Source organism: Leopardus geoffroyi, chromosome C1 (assembly GCF_018350155.1).
Source record: "Leopardus geoffroyi isolate Oge1 chromosome C1, O.geoffroyi_Oge1_pat1.0, whole genome shotgun sequence".
Taxonomy (NCBI): Eukaryota; Metazoa; Chordata; class Mammalia; order Carnivora; family Felidae; genus Leopardus; species Leopardus geoffroyi.
Window position 1 is genome coordinate 165,450,394 of NC_059328.1, and position 13,248 is coordinate 165,463,641.

The following is a 13,248-nucleotide window of genomic DNA, read 5'->3' on the forward strand; positions in this document are numbered from 1 at the left end:
GCAGGACCACATGCTTAACCACTGCACCATCGTAAATTAAGGGACAAAAAGGAAATTGGGGCTGGAGGTGATAAGCCCTGAGAAACAGTCAAAATGCCTGAGACAAGGGCATTGAGCCAGTCTTCCACAGATCTTTCTGAGTAGGATGGTCGGAGCTGATGTCTGAGTTACATACCCTTCCTTTTATGTTGATTCATTGATTCCACATATATACAATGAAGCTCCTACAAGGTGCTAAGCAATGCATTTCATATGAAGAAAACTATGAACAAGGTAGGTCTGGCTCTTGCTCCCTAGAGTTGACAAGTTAAAGGAGAAAAAAGAAAGATGGTTAGTCCATGGCAATCAATATCATATAAACCTGCTATGATAAGGGCAGAATATATAGGAGGGGCTCCTAACCCAGACTTGGAAGGCCTGGCAAGACTTCTTGGGGAAAAAAAAAATCTAAACTGAGTCCCCAAAACCTGATCAGTTATTCAGGAAGAGGACAAAGAGAAATCCAAGCAAAAGAATCAGCATGTGCAAAAGCCCACAAGCAAGGTAGGCCATAGTTTGGTACAGCTGGAACCATTCAGGAGAAAAGTGAAAAGAAATATATTTGGACATTTAAACTGGATCTCGACTGTACATGCCACATAAAGAAGCTACACTTTATCACAAAGCCAATGAAAATGATTATCATGTTTTAGGCAAAAGAAGGATATGATTTAGTCATTCAAAAATATTTATTGAGCACCTACTATGTGCCTGGCATTGCTCTGGATGCTCAAAATAAATTGGTGAATAAATCAAAGATCTAGGCTTGGGAGTGCAGGGCTGGCTAAGTCAGTAGGGTGTGACTGTTGATCTTAGGGTCATGAGTTCAAACCTCACGTTGGGCATGCGGCCTACTGAAAAACAAAACAAAACAAAAGACCCAGGCTTTACATGGCAGAGTGGAGGGGGGGAAAAGGCAAACAATTAATACTGAACATAAAAAATAAATTATGCAGAATGTTAGAAGGAGATAGAACAAATAGAACAATTAAAAATTTAAAAACGAAGCCATGCAGGCTAAGGTGGATTGACCATGGGGGAGGAGGAAGAGAGCATGGCCAGATGCAATTTCATAGTCAAGGATAGGCCTAATACCAGTGATAGCTAGCAAAGACTTGAAGCATCTTATTGCTGGTCACTCTGCAACTCACAATCGACCCATGCAAACAGAGTATTACTAATTCAGAATAAAACTTAGGAGTTTTTCATGTTTGCTCGATGTCAACAGTCTTGCTTACCCAACTTAGAGTCACAGTCCCATTTTAATTTAGAAACATAAAATTACTTTAGACTCCAGAGTCTAGAAATTAACTAAAAACCAGAAGTAAACTGAAATTTAGCCCAAACCTCAAGTATTTTCATAAGCTACTAATATCCTACGTACCCCTTGGGTATCTTTACTTAAAACTTTCTATACCCTTTAAGCCTTATGTCCATCGTTTTTTAACGTAAAGCAGATTAAAAATACTTGATATACATCTATTCTTCCTGTGGCCACCCCAAAGACTTGCTTCCCACTGGAAGATAAAAGCAACCATATTTGGTCAATTTGGTTTCTGTCCTCTCTTTTTTTCTTTTCTGAGTTTATAATTGTCAGGAACAGCTGTGTGCATTGCCAATGCCTTCCCCAAAACTAACAGGGCTCTAACATACAAAACATCTATTCTGCTTCTAAATTTGTTTTTAATTATATTACAAGATGGAAAAAGAAATGCCTTAGCTGTTAACACTGGCTCAGTGGGGCCAACAGTAGACATAGAGCAGACACAAGGAAATACTTCAAAAAAATTTTTTTTTAGTTTGCCATGATTTAATAGCAGATATTCCTGGCTTTGAGTGAACTCTGCAATATCCCAGTGCGACAGGATAAATGATCGTCTACCACTATTAATTTTCGGTCATAATGTCTGAAATGCCGCTTCAAAAATAAATGCAGTATTTTCACTTTATTTGGTCAGGTAAATACTAAACTATTTTGTCATAATAACTTTACAACACTGTGTTTCACCTTGTCTTGCCTTGACTGCTGAAGGTAATAGGGACCGTTTTATTATGTCCATAAATTGAGTCAATTGACTTATCCTTATATCCTGTTTCCTGAACTTAACGAGAGATTCTGCATCATTAGGAAAACACACCATCCTGCAGCAGGATCAAAAGCAAAGGAAGCCTGATAATAAGTCATTTTGATTTCAGGGAATGTTCGCCAGGCAAACTTTCAATATTCTGGCAGAAGTAAAACAAATAACTGACTTTGCAAAGCATGGTTTGCTCAGAGCGGTACTTACGCTGGAGACATCCCAGAGGGGTCCACATAAAGGGAGAAAAAAATCACTCTCTCTGAATATGAAGTGGCACTTGTAATGAATCTGTAGATTTAGGTGGTTCAACATATCTATCAAAGAGCACAAATCAAAATACTGTTTTTACCAGGAAACTTTTTAAAAGATTTTTACAGCCCTAGTTTTTAAAATTCAGACTCACAATAACAATCATATTCTTGGATTAGATCTTACTGTGAGAAATAAATGGTGAAGCCAAGGTATTCCTTCTGGCTTGTGAACACTGAAAGCTGTAGAATTTGTTGTTGTTGTTGTTGTTGTTGCTTCACAGGGCCTAAGACATAGCTCAGTAAACCGTTGTATTGTGGCACTGTATTAACCAAGACAATGGCAGAGGTGATAAGGTCCTCCATACTGTGTTCATTGGAGGATCAGGACCCAACCCACAAATACTAATGGTAGAAATGACTAGCAATCGTGAGTTTAATAATTAATATCATAGACTGAATATCTGCACTGTGCTAAGCCCTATCATAGATTACTTGCTTTGATTTTCACAACATTTCTAGGAGCTAAGTTCTATCATCATTACCATCTTATAGATGAGTAAATATAATGTGCTCAAGTTCACACAGCTGTTAGGTGGCATCTGCTTCCAAAGCCCGAGCTTTTGGAATCCAGGGTCCAAATCTTATAGGCTAACATCCAGAGAAGGCTCCCCTGCCAGCAGATAACCAGAGGAGCCTGGTAAGAAAAAGGCAAACACCCCACAAGTGCAGAAGAGTCAAAGACAATGGGCAAGGTTGAGCTGAGCAGGCAGGTTTCTTGTCTAATAATTTAGCTTCTTAGAGCCTGTACCCTCAGTAGATATATATTTGGACCTACTACTCCTCTGAGCCTCTCCCACCTGCTGAGATCACAAGGGAACTCTTCTGCAAGAGCCAATGGACTTATTCCTCATTACTTGATAGAATTCCCAGATTCTCCCTCAGATCCCTAGACCAAAGAATTTGAATATCTCCAGCTTCATAATAACAAACACAACCAGAGTAACTACTCTCTGAAGTATTGCCCCAAATGCTTATATGTTGAAGACCCAATTCAAGGTCACTGAGACTGGGTAACCTTCAGGCAGTCCCACCAGACAACAGGTCAGGAGCTACAATATAGAAACCACTTCAAGCTATAGTTACATAAGCCAAGTAATTTAGAGAACTGAGCAATTACAAGTGAATTTCATTCATATTGTAAACCATCAAGGTATATAAGTATTCCCACTCTCCACTATACAGAAGTAAAAGTAAGATTCATTTAGCATTCTGTTGGAGTCATTAAAAAAAAGAATTATAAACCTGGATATGCCTGTAAGGAGCTCAAATATAAATTATTAGGTAATGTCCAAGAAGGACAGTGGAACGATCTGACCTCTGCCAACTCTCCAGCTTCATCTTATTCCACTCCTCCTCGCTCACTGCTCTTCAGCCACATGGAACTACTTTCCATTTTTACTTCAGGGCATACATGCTTTGTTTTTCTGTCTGGAGTGGTCTTCCCACTCACACTCATCACCTAGATAATTCTTGTTATCTTTTGAGGTGTAAATAACAGAAACTCGAACTCAGCTGGTTCACATAATGAGAAACACTTCAAAAAATCTAAAGCTAGGGGTGCTCCACAGTTGATTTATTGAGCTCAGAAAGCTAAGAACCAAGATTCTTTCCAACTTCTTGCTCTGCCTTTGGTAAGTGGGATTTGTCCTCAAGTAAGCTTCACTCAAGGTCACCAGACATGACAACATTCAGAGGAAGAAAGGGTTGCCTCTGGGCTCTAACTTAACACATACCTAAACTTAACACATACCTAACTTAACACATACCTAAACTAATCAATGGCAAAACAATCATTATTAACTCAGATCAATCAAGACCTATATTCTGGGGCCATCTTCCCTGAAGAACATGGCTGGATAGAGGAAGTTGGATACATAAAAATTAAAATGGAGGATGGTAGTCCTTTAAGGAAAGAAGAGGAAACAGAAATTGGATATTTGGTAAACAATCTATAAGGTGTGCTACAAACAACCCATTGGGTTTGTTACAGATGTCACTTTCTCAAGGAAAGACTTCCCTGAAACCCACTCCATACCCAGACACAGACCTCCCCACTATATGCTATCAAAGAACACTCTGCTTTTTATCATAGAGTTTATCACAATTATAATCAAATAATTATGTGTGTCAGTGTATACTTAATGTCTTGCTATCCCACTATACTCTCTTGTTTATTGCTCTAACTGCAGCACCTAGCATGATACCCAGCAGAGTCGTTTGGCCAAAATAGGGTTTCCTTCCACCATTAGAGCTGTACTGCTATCAAGACTCCCCTTCATCCCTTTCCTTCCAGACCTACAATTTTCAGTAGGTCAACTCCATGGACTCTAAGATGTTGACAGCAGTCAACCAGACTAGGAGTTTGTCTGCCTCCATGCCTCAGTGCCAGCAGCACTGTTGGCCGGTGACATGCCCTGCTCCATCTCCCTTATTCATAAAGGCAGCCTATGTCAGCCCCTGCCAAGAGAGCAGATGGCCAGGCTGTGTCCAGCTTAATCTCCTAAGGAGGTATATTTCCTCTTGCAGCTTACAACCTCCAAGAACAAGTACCCTATGAGACAGCAATCTGGCACTGGCTCATCAAAATTTCTCCAAACCAGTTTCTCAGGTGACATCAGAGTCAGATGCATACACTGTGTTTTATTCCCTTTCAGATAACAACTGAGATACAAACACTGAGTTCTTTACAGGTAGAAACACTTCGGAAAATTATTTAATCTTTCTGCATATCGTTTTGCTCATCTTTAAAATTGGAGTAAATCATCACTCTCCCATGATGATTATAAAATGTAACAGATAATAGATTTCATCAGTCTTATTGCAGTGACAGCTACCAGAGGGGAGGTGGGGGGGGGGGGAATGGGTGAAATAGGTGACGGAGATTAAGGAGTACACTTGTTGTGATGGGCACTGGGTGATGTATGGAATTGTTGAATCACTATATTGTACACCGGAAACTAACATAACACTGTATGTTAACTGTACTGGAATTACGATTTTTTTAATTAAAAAATTAAAAGTTAAAAAAAAACTGTATAAGGCCACCCACCAATGGAAAATAGGGACAGGTGGTGTTATGGGCCTCTGTTCACCAGAGATAAAACGACAACTTTGATTCTGCCTAGACTGGTTGGCCAGGCCTGGACAGTACTTCCTAAGAAGCTAAAGAAGCCTCCTGCATTTAGAGTGATTTGAGAAACTTCACCTTTAGAAATTAAATTAAGAGGGGCATCTGAGTGGCTCAGTCAGTTAAGCATCTGGCTTCAGCTCAAGCCATGATCTCACAGTTCATGAGTTTGAGCCCCGCATCAGGCTCTGTGCTGACACCTCAGAGCCTGGAGCCTCCTTCAGATTCTCCATCTCTCTCTGCCCCTCCCCTGTCATGTTCTGTCTCTCTCTCTCAAAAATAAATAAACAGGGGCGCCTGGGTGGCGCAGTCGGTTAAGCGTCCGACTTCAGCCAGGTCACGATCTCGCGGTCCGTGAGTTCGAGCCCCGCGTCGGGCTCTGGGCTGATGGCTCAGAGCCTGGAGCCTGTTTCCGATTCTGTGTCTCCCTCTCTCTCTGCCCCTCCCCCGTTCATGCTCTGTCTCTCTCTGTCCCAAAAATAAAAAAAATAAAAAAAAGTTGGAAAAAAAATAAATAAACATATATTTTTAAAAAAAGAAATTAAATTAAGAGTAAGTAATTTTAGAAATTAAAACTAACGGGGGCCTGGGTGTTTCAGTCTGTTGAGTCCGACTCTTGGTTTCATCTCAGGTCATGATCTCACAGTTTCGTGGGTTCAAGCCCTGCTTTGGGCTCTGTACTGGCAGCACGAAGCCTGCTTGGGATTTTCTGTCTCCTCTCTCTCTGCCCCTCCCCCACTCGCACTGTCTCTGTCTCTCTCAAAATAAATTAATTTTTTTTTAAGAAAAGAAATTAAAACTGAGAGTAAGAGTCCAAAAGTCCTTCTAGTTACAGTACTCTAAAGGAACAGTATCTATCCTAGGAACCATGACGATGAGAACTCAGCAACTTTTTTCTGAAAGCTTACACCTTCCTCTTGTTATCCCACACCTTTCTCATTAAGGGTACTGGATGCTTAAACTCAAAGTCAGCTGGGAGTCAGTAGGTTGAGAACACCATATCTCACTCTATAGCTATCTTCTGGAGAAAAGAACAGCAGGGTGAAATGTGGCTGCTGGTTGCTTTTACAGAGGAAAGCAGCCTGCATCCCAGGGCCTGCACCAAGGAGGGTGGGAAAAAAAGACATCTCAAGGCCAGAGGAGTGTGTATCCCCTCTGAGGGCTTTCAAGACCATTGCTCCCCACTGTCAATACATCCTTCCAGGCAATGTCTTCTCTTGCCCTCAATGGATGTGGTGATACCATACTGTCTCAGGTCAATCTTAAACTGTGCTGGATGAAGAACGGACATTCCTTTTGCAAATGGACTGCTCCTCTCTGCCCATGGATCCTTCATCCCTGTGCCCTACAGACATGCAGTCAACACTGTAAGAGATCACATTCTATGAATGCAGTGATTCCAACCTGAAGAGTTCAAGAAAAGGCATGGTTGGAAGATGTGTTGTTCCACATTTATGCCATAAATTTAAGAATGACAAATTTTAAACTACAAGAAAATAACTGCCTTTTCCACATACTCTGGGTAAGACTTACATTTGTAGTTATCAAGGAAGCACAGGACAATCTGAGATCATTGGAAGCCAGTATTCAAGGGTGGCAAGGTAGATGATGTCATATCATGAGTAGCGATATAACCAGCATTAAAATAAATGGTATTAGTTACTGCCGCAACAATAAGATGTATACTATTTCAATGACAAAAAGCCATGTCATTGTAATAACAGTATTTCTACTTTTTTATTGCATGGGAAATATGAAATCAGCCAGGAATAATGCAATTAACAATAAAGAACATAAAGAGATGCTTAGACATGTACACTGATTAGACAATACACAAATATGTAAGTATCTCTTCTATACTATACCCATTATCTAAATCTCCATGAACAAATCACTTAACTTCACATAGGCTGTGGATTTTGCAACACATTTTTAATCAAATTGCATAAATAGATGGAGTCCCACAAAAACATATTTGCCCAGGTCTCCACATGCCCTCAAGGAAACCAGAAGCTCTGTTTCTTGACATCAGTTCTGCCTTCTACCACAGAAATAAAATTTTAGCTGAACATATATATAATCTTATAAAGATAATGTTTCCCAACCTCCTTTGTTGTGAAGTATGGCCATTTGACACTTCTAAGTTATGCCTCTGAAAAAGAAACGTGCAAGTGTTTCTTTGACCCTTTCCCTGCCCTTGCTGGCTGGGACTGGAAGAGAACTGGAGCACTCTTAGAACCGGAAATGGAGTCTTGGGATTAGGAAGGTAGAGTCACACTACAGGCAATGGTTCCCCTATCTCTAGATTGTTCTGGGAGACAGAAATAAAATCCTCTTTAATTTAAGCCACTGTATTTTGAGGTCTCCTTAAGATAGCAATTTATCTAGGTGTTGGTGGGGAAGCCTGTGGGAGAATAAATCCAGAGTTCAGTTTTATTTTACTTTTTTTCCAAGTTCATTTATTAATTTTGGGAGAGAGAAAGAGAGAGCACACGAGCAGGGGAAGGGCAGAGAGTGAGGGAAAGAGAGAGAATCCCAAGCAGGTTCCACACTGATAGTATGACACAGGGCTCAATTTCGTGAATTGTGAGATCATGACCTGAGCTGAAATCATGAGTTGAACGCTTAACTGACTGAGCTACCCAGGCACCCTGGGGGTTCAGGTTTATACTTGAGTCTGAAATGACTATGAAATATAAAAATTATGATATCACCTGAATACTTGGATCCACAGTCTGAAGCTCATAAGAGAGATCTGTGTTTATAGACAGAAATGCAAGCCTTGTCAGCAGATAGATTTTAGCCAACCTTATTGAGGTATAACTTATAACAAATCGCACCTATTTAATGTGCTCAATTTCCTGAGTTTTGACTACTGTATACCTCTATGAAACCACTGCACAATAAAGATACAAAACACTTCCATCACCCCAAAAGGTTTCCCTATGCTCTTTTGCAGTCCATCCCTCCCTCTGCCCACAGCCTCAAGCAATGCTGATTGGCTTTCTGTCACTACAGATCAGCTTGCATTTTCTAAAATTTTAAATAAATGGAATCATCTAGTATATACTCTTTATTCAGCCTTCTTTCACTTAGCATAATGCATTTGAGACTCATCCATGGTGTGTGTGGCAGTTTCTCATTCTTTTTTGTTGCTGAGTAGTATTCCATTATATAAATAACACATTTGTTTATCCATTTACCCATTGATGGACCTTGGGGTTGTTTCCAGTTTGGGGCTACTGTGAACGAAGCTGTTATGAACATTTATGTACAAGTCTTTCTGTGGACTTGTGTTTTCCAAATAGATGGGTCTTTTGATCTTTAGGAGCTTTTGAATGAAATTTCTCAAGAATCTGAGAAAAAAAGAGAGCCCAGGACCAATTTCTGAGATATTCTACATAGAGTTCGGAGAGAAGAAGAGGAGAAGCTCCCAAGATAGAGTTGGAAAGAAAGGAGGGAGTAGAAGTTAAATGTGTTGCTGAAGCCAAGAGAAAAAGTGTTTCAAAACGGCAGTAATTGACAGTTCTGACAAATGCCGCTGTGAGGTAGGATGGTCTGTGGACTAAAAAGTGTCAATTAAATTTGATAACATGAAAGTGATTGACAACCTTAGTAAGATGAATTTTGGTGGGGAGGTGAGGGTGAAACCAAATTGGAACTGGACAGAGAGCAGATAAGAAGTGAGGAAGTGAAATAATTATGTATGTACAAGTCTTCTCGGACTCTTCACGATGAAAGAGGCCATTGATGAGAAGGTGAAGCTAAGGGAGAGCTCTTTTAAGCAGGGGATACAAACTCACATTTCAACAGTGATGGGAAAGATTTTGTTTGGGAATGGACACCGGGAAGGTGAGTGAATGACTGGGGTCATCCAATATAGTTTTATTACGGAATGAGTCAGGCAAGGGGACCAACGGCCTTTGCAAGAAAGAGGTTGAAATGACCATGAAATTTAAGCAGATTGGGAAGAAACTAAAGATAGGAGGAAGTGGAGAAATTGATGGACTAGAAGTCTTAGCCACGTACTGCTGTAGCAGAAGCAGGAAGGAGAAGAAGTAGGGGTTGAAGAGTAGCACATTTGAGTAAAGGACTTCAAAGCAGTGCAGTCTATGGCCATGGCGAGTCTAGAGTGTGACCATGGAAGTGAGTGACTTCCGAGTGGAAGAGAAAGTCATTATCGATGTGGCGGTCAAGGAACTGAGGGACAGGGTGCTCACTATACAGGTTGCGCACATGGGTGACGAATTTGCCAAAGGCAAAGGCAGGAGCTGGGCTGGGGAAGAATGCCAGTGCCAAACATGCTTGTCTCTATAAAAAGGTCTGACTCCCTCATCAGGATGCACTGATGCACTGGGCATGAGAGGGGAGAATTTCAGCGGGGGCATGAAAGAAAAGCTTAAACACACGAATACAGGCTGTAAGATGGGAGTTCCTCCTCAAATCCAAAAAGTATGACCATCCATGAGTCAGGGGGCAGGGTAGGAATCTGGCTTTTGTGGAAGCTCTTAATTAGTTCGAAAACCATTCTTGTGGCATTTATGTCTTAACGAAAGAATACTAGAGAAAATCTATGTTTCTTCAATTTCCAGTAGAAGTTGTTCATGTAGCCAAAGTACCAGTCCTATGAGATACAGCCACCATTATTTTGTATTTATTACTGTACTTAATCTTTTAAGAAAACAGGATTAGCTTTCAGATTAAACACCATGTAAATGTTGCACTGTACTCTAATTAAAATGAATAAGCTAATTAAACCAGAAAAAAAGTTCAAATAAACCCTTGGGAGTGTAGCATTAAAGAATATACCCTTTGTTAATGCTTTGTGATGTGAATAAAGATTATAGCACATTAGAGATAAATATTAGTTGCATTTTGTTATATTTAAGGTCCCTGGATCATATATCATACTATTAATGGCTGGATTATATTAATTATGTCTGCAGACCAAAGCAATATTTGACAATACATGATATATAGTATATTATAACATGACTCAATTCTGAATAACATTGTTCACATAGATTTCAACTCTCATTTTCAAGTTAGATTTCTGGGAATTCTTGTGTTTAGTTAATGCCAATAGAAATGAGCCTTTAAAGGGAAAAATAACAACTTTGTAGCAGTAAAGGCAGAAATGCATTCATTTCATCCTGCTTGTTACACTAGGATCCTAAGTACATGTAACGGTTCCACTGGCACTATTACTACCAAGCAAGGGAAAGTGCCTGGGAGCCCTCAATGAGTGTTCAGTCCACAGCTCATTGCCACTGAAGTCAGGCCATGGTCTGCTGTGTAAATGTGCACTGAGGGGCTCCTTAATGCACAGATTATGGGTACAATAGGCCATTGTTGCTCTTCTCTGCATATACACATTCTTGGGGGAATTTAAATATGTATACTATTGCTCAAACTCAGTATAATTTCTGAAATTGTTCTTATCAGCTAAGTCACATAGCTTTAATGAGGACTTTCTAAATTTGCAGATGAGGGATTTCTCCACTAAACTATTGATATTCCGGTCCACTGAGACTGTCTAAACCCATTTCACAGTTTGTCCTTAATGTGGATTAAGACACTTAGTATCCTGAGAAACTTAACAGAAGTCCATGGGGGAGGGGAAGGAAAAAAAAAAAAAAAAAGGGAGGTTAGAGAGGGAGAGAGCCAAAGCATAAGAGACTCTTAAAAACTGAGAACAAACTGAGGGTTGATGGGGGGGTAGGAGGGAGGGGAGGATGGGTGGTGGGTATTGAGGAGGGCACCTTTTGGAATGAGCACTGGGTGTTGTATGGAAACCAGTTTGACAATAAATTTCATATTAAAAGAAAAAAGACAGTATCCCCTCACTTAATGTGGATTCTTGACAATTCCTGCAACAGTGTCTTGGTTTTTTGTTTTGTTTTGTTCTGTTTTTTGAGAGAGAAAGGGCACCAGTATGCAAGGAGCAGAAAGAGAGAGAAGTGGGGCTCACAAACAGGGTTCGTGTTTTATCTGATGTGGGGTTCATGCCCACCTGAAGCAAGGCTCCAGGTCACCCAATGTGGGACTCGAACTCATGAACTGTGAGGTCATGACCTGAGCTGAAGTCAGATGCTTAATGACTGAGCCACCCAGGTGCGCTGCAACAGTGTCTTTGAATTCAATTTAATCTGAGATCATAGATGGAAAGATGAATGGAAGGGTAATAGATAGATAGATAGATAGATAGATAGATAGATACATACATACATACATACATACATACATACATACATAATTCATATGATGGATGGATGCATAAACAGTTAATAGATGGATAGATAAATGTGATAGATGATAGATAATTGATTGATATATATGGGTAGATAGATAACAGATGATTGATGGTTGTATAGATAGATAGATAAAGGATAGACAGAAATAGATGAGACAGAAATAGACAGATTGGGGTAGAGGCGGCAGTGGATATCAACCACTATCTGGTGGTCTCAGAGTCCTCTTCTCTCTGTAGAACCATTCGTTATTTATAGACAGCTAGCAGTGTCCTGCAGAGTCCCCCTCCAAGGAGCCAGCTGTGTAAATCAGACAGAAGCACATGAGGAACTTATAGGAAATCTACTCAAATGCCTCCTAGTCACCACCCAGTCGCCTCAATAACACATAACCCACATCCTTACCATTGTCCGCCTTTACAACACCCACGCTTCAGATTAGTATCCTAATAGTCTATGTGCAGAATATTTGTCCCAGACAATAGATCATTCACAGTGGAACACATTTTTAATCTATTTACCTAGTAAGCCTGTGTCATTTCAAACTTACAAATACATGGGAGAGAAACATTTGATAAAGCCCTCCCCCATCCAGTCTCAACAATTTTACTGGACTGCAGGGATGCCTTACAACCTGAATTGTGCTCTGCTTCCTACAACTCACTGAACAAACTTGCAGGCTTTCATCAGCCACACCAAAAAACAAAGCCGAGCTGAGTTTGTTTTTGCTGCTTGCAGATTTGACTACATATTATTTTTATTGTTAGCATTATTATATTGCAGTTTTATAGCCTCTTTTTTCTGAGGAGTAGAAAGAATTTCATCTTCTCCCTTCAAGATCACTTTTCATTTCCCAGAGTATGGAAGAGAAATTGAAGATAAGGAGAAGAAAAATCAGCCACAATAAAAAGGAACGAAAAGGAAAATGGAGAGAATGTGATATTTGGAACAAGTCCTTTCTACCAAGTATCGATGGATTCCCACACTCTGAGAAATGCATTTAAAGCCAACTCTTATTTGGGCACTAATAAATAATTATTTACGTTAATTTAGTTCTTTTATTCAAATCAGTTTTATATTATAACTGTAATTGGAATAGCTAACATATATTGATGCGTGCTATGTGCTAGGCATTGCTCTAAGTGTTTCACATGTAGTGACTCAATCTTCACAACAACCCTATGAGGTAGATATTATGTAATTATCCTCATTTTATAGATGAGAAAACCAAGGCACTGAGAGGTTGAGTAACTTTCCCTCCATCACTTGCCACTAAGAAATGGTGGAGCTGGGATTTCTCTTTCTCGTTACCACTATACCTTAAGGTAGATAGCAGTATCCCCTCCTTACAGGCGAGGCTCAGAGGCCAGGTGATGAGCCCAAGGTTGCAAATAATAGAAGATCTGGGGTAGAAGAACCACAATTGGGACCGGGTCTCT

At 40.1% G+C, this 13,248-nt stretch overlaps 1 long non-coding RNA gene across 1 annotated transcript in view; it reads right to left on the reverse strand.

The window, feature by feature from the left end:
- Positions 1–13,248, reverse strand: part of LOC123599126 — a 60,148-nt gene that overhangs the window by 30,295 nt on the left and 16,605 nt on the right. The window contains exons 5-6 of the long non-coding RNA XR_006712989.1: positions 2,328–2,434; positions 176–293 (exon numbers count right to left, since the gene is read on the reverse strand). This is a non-coding gene — a long non-coding RNA (uncharacterized LOC123599126). The remainder of the gene's footprint in view (positions 1–175; positions 294–2,327; positions 2,435–13,248) is intronic.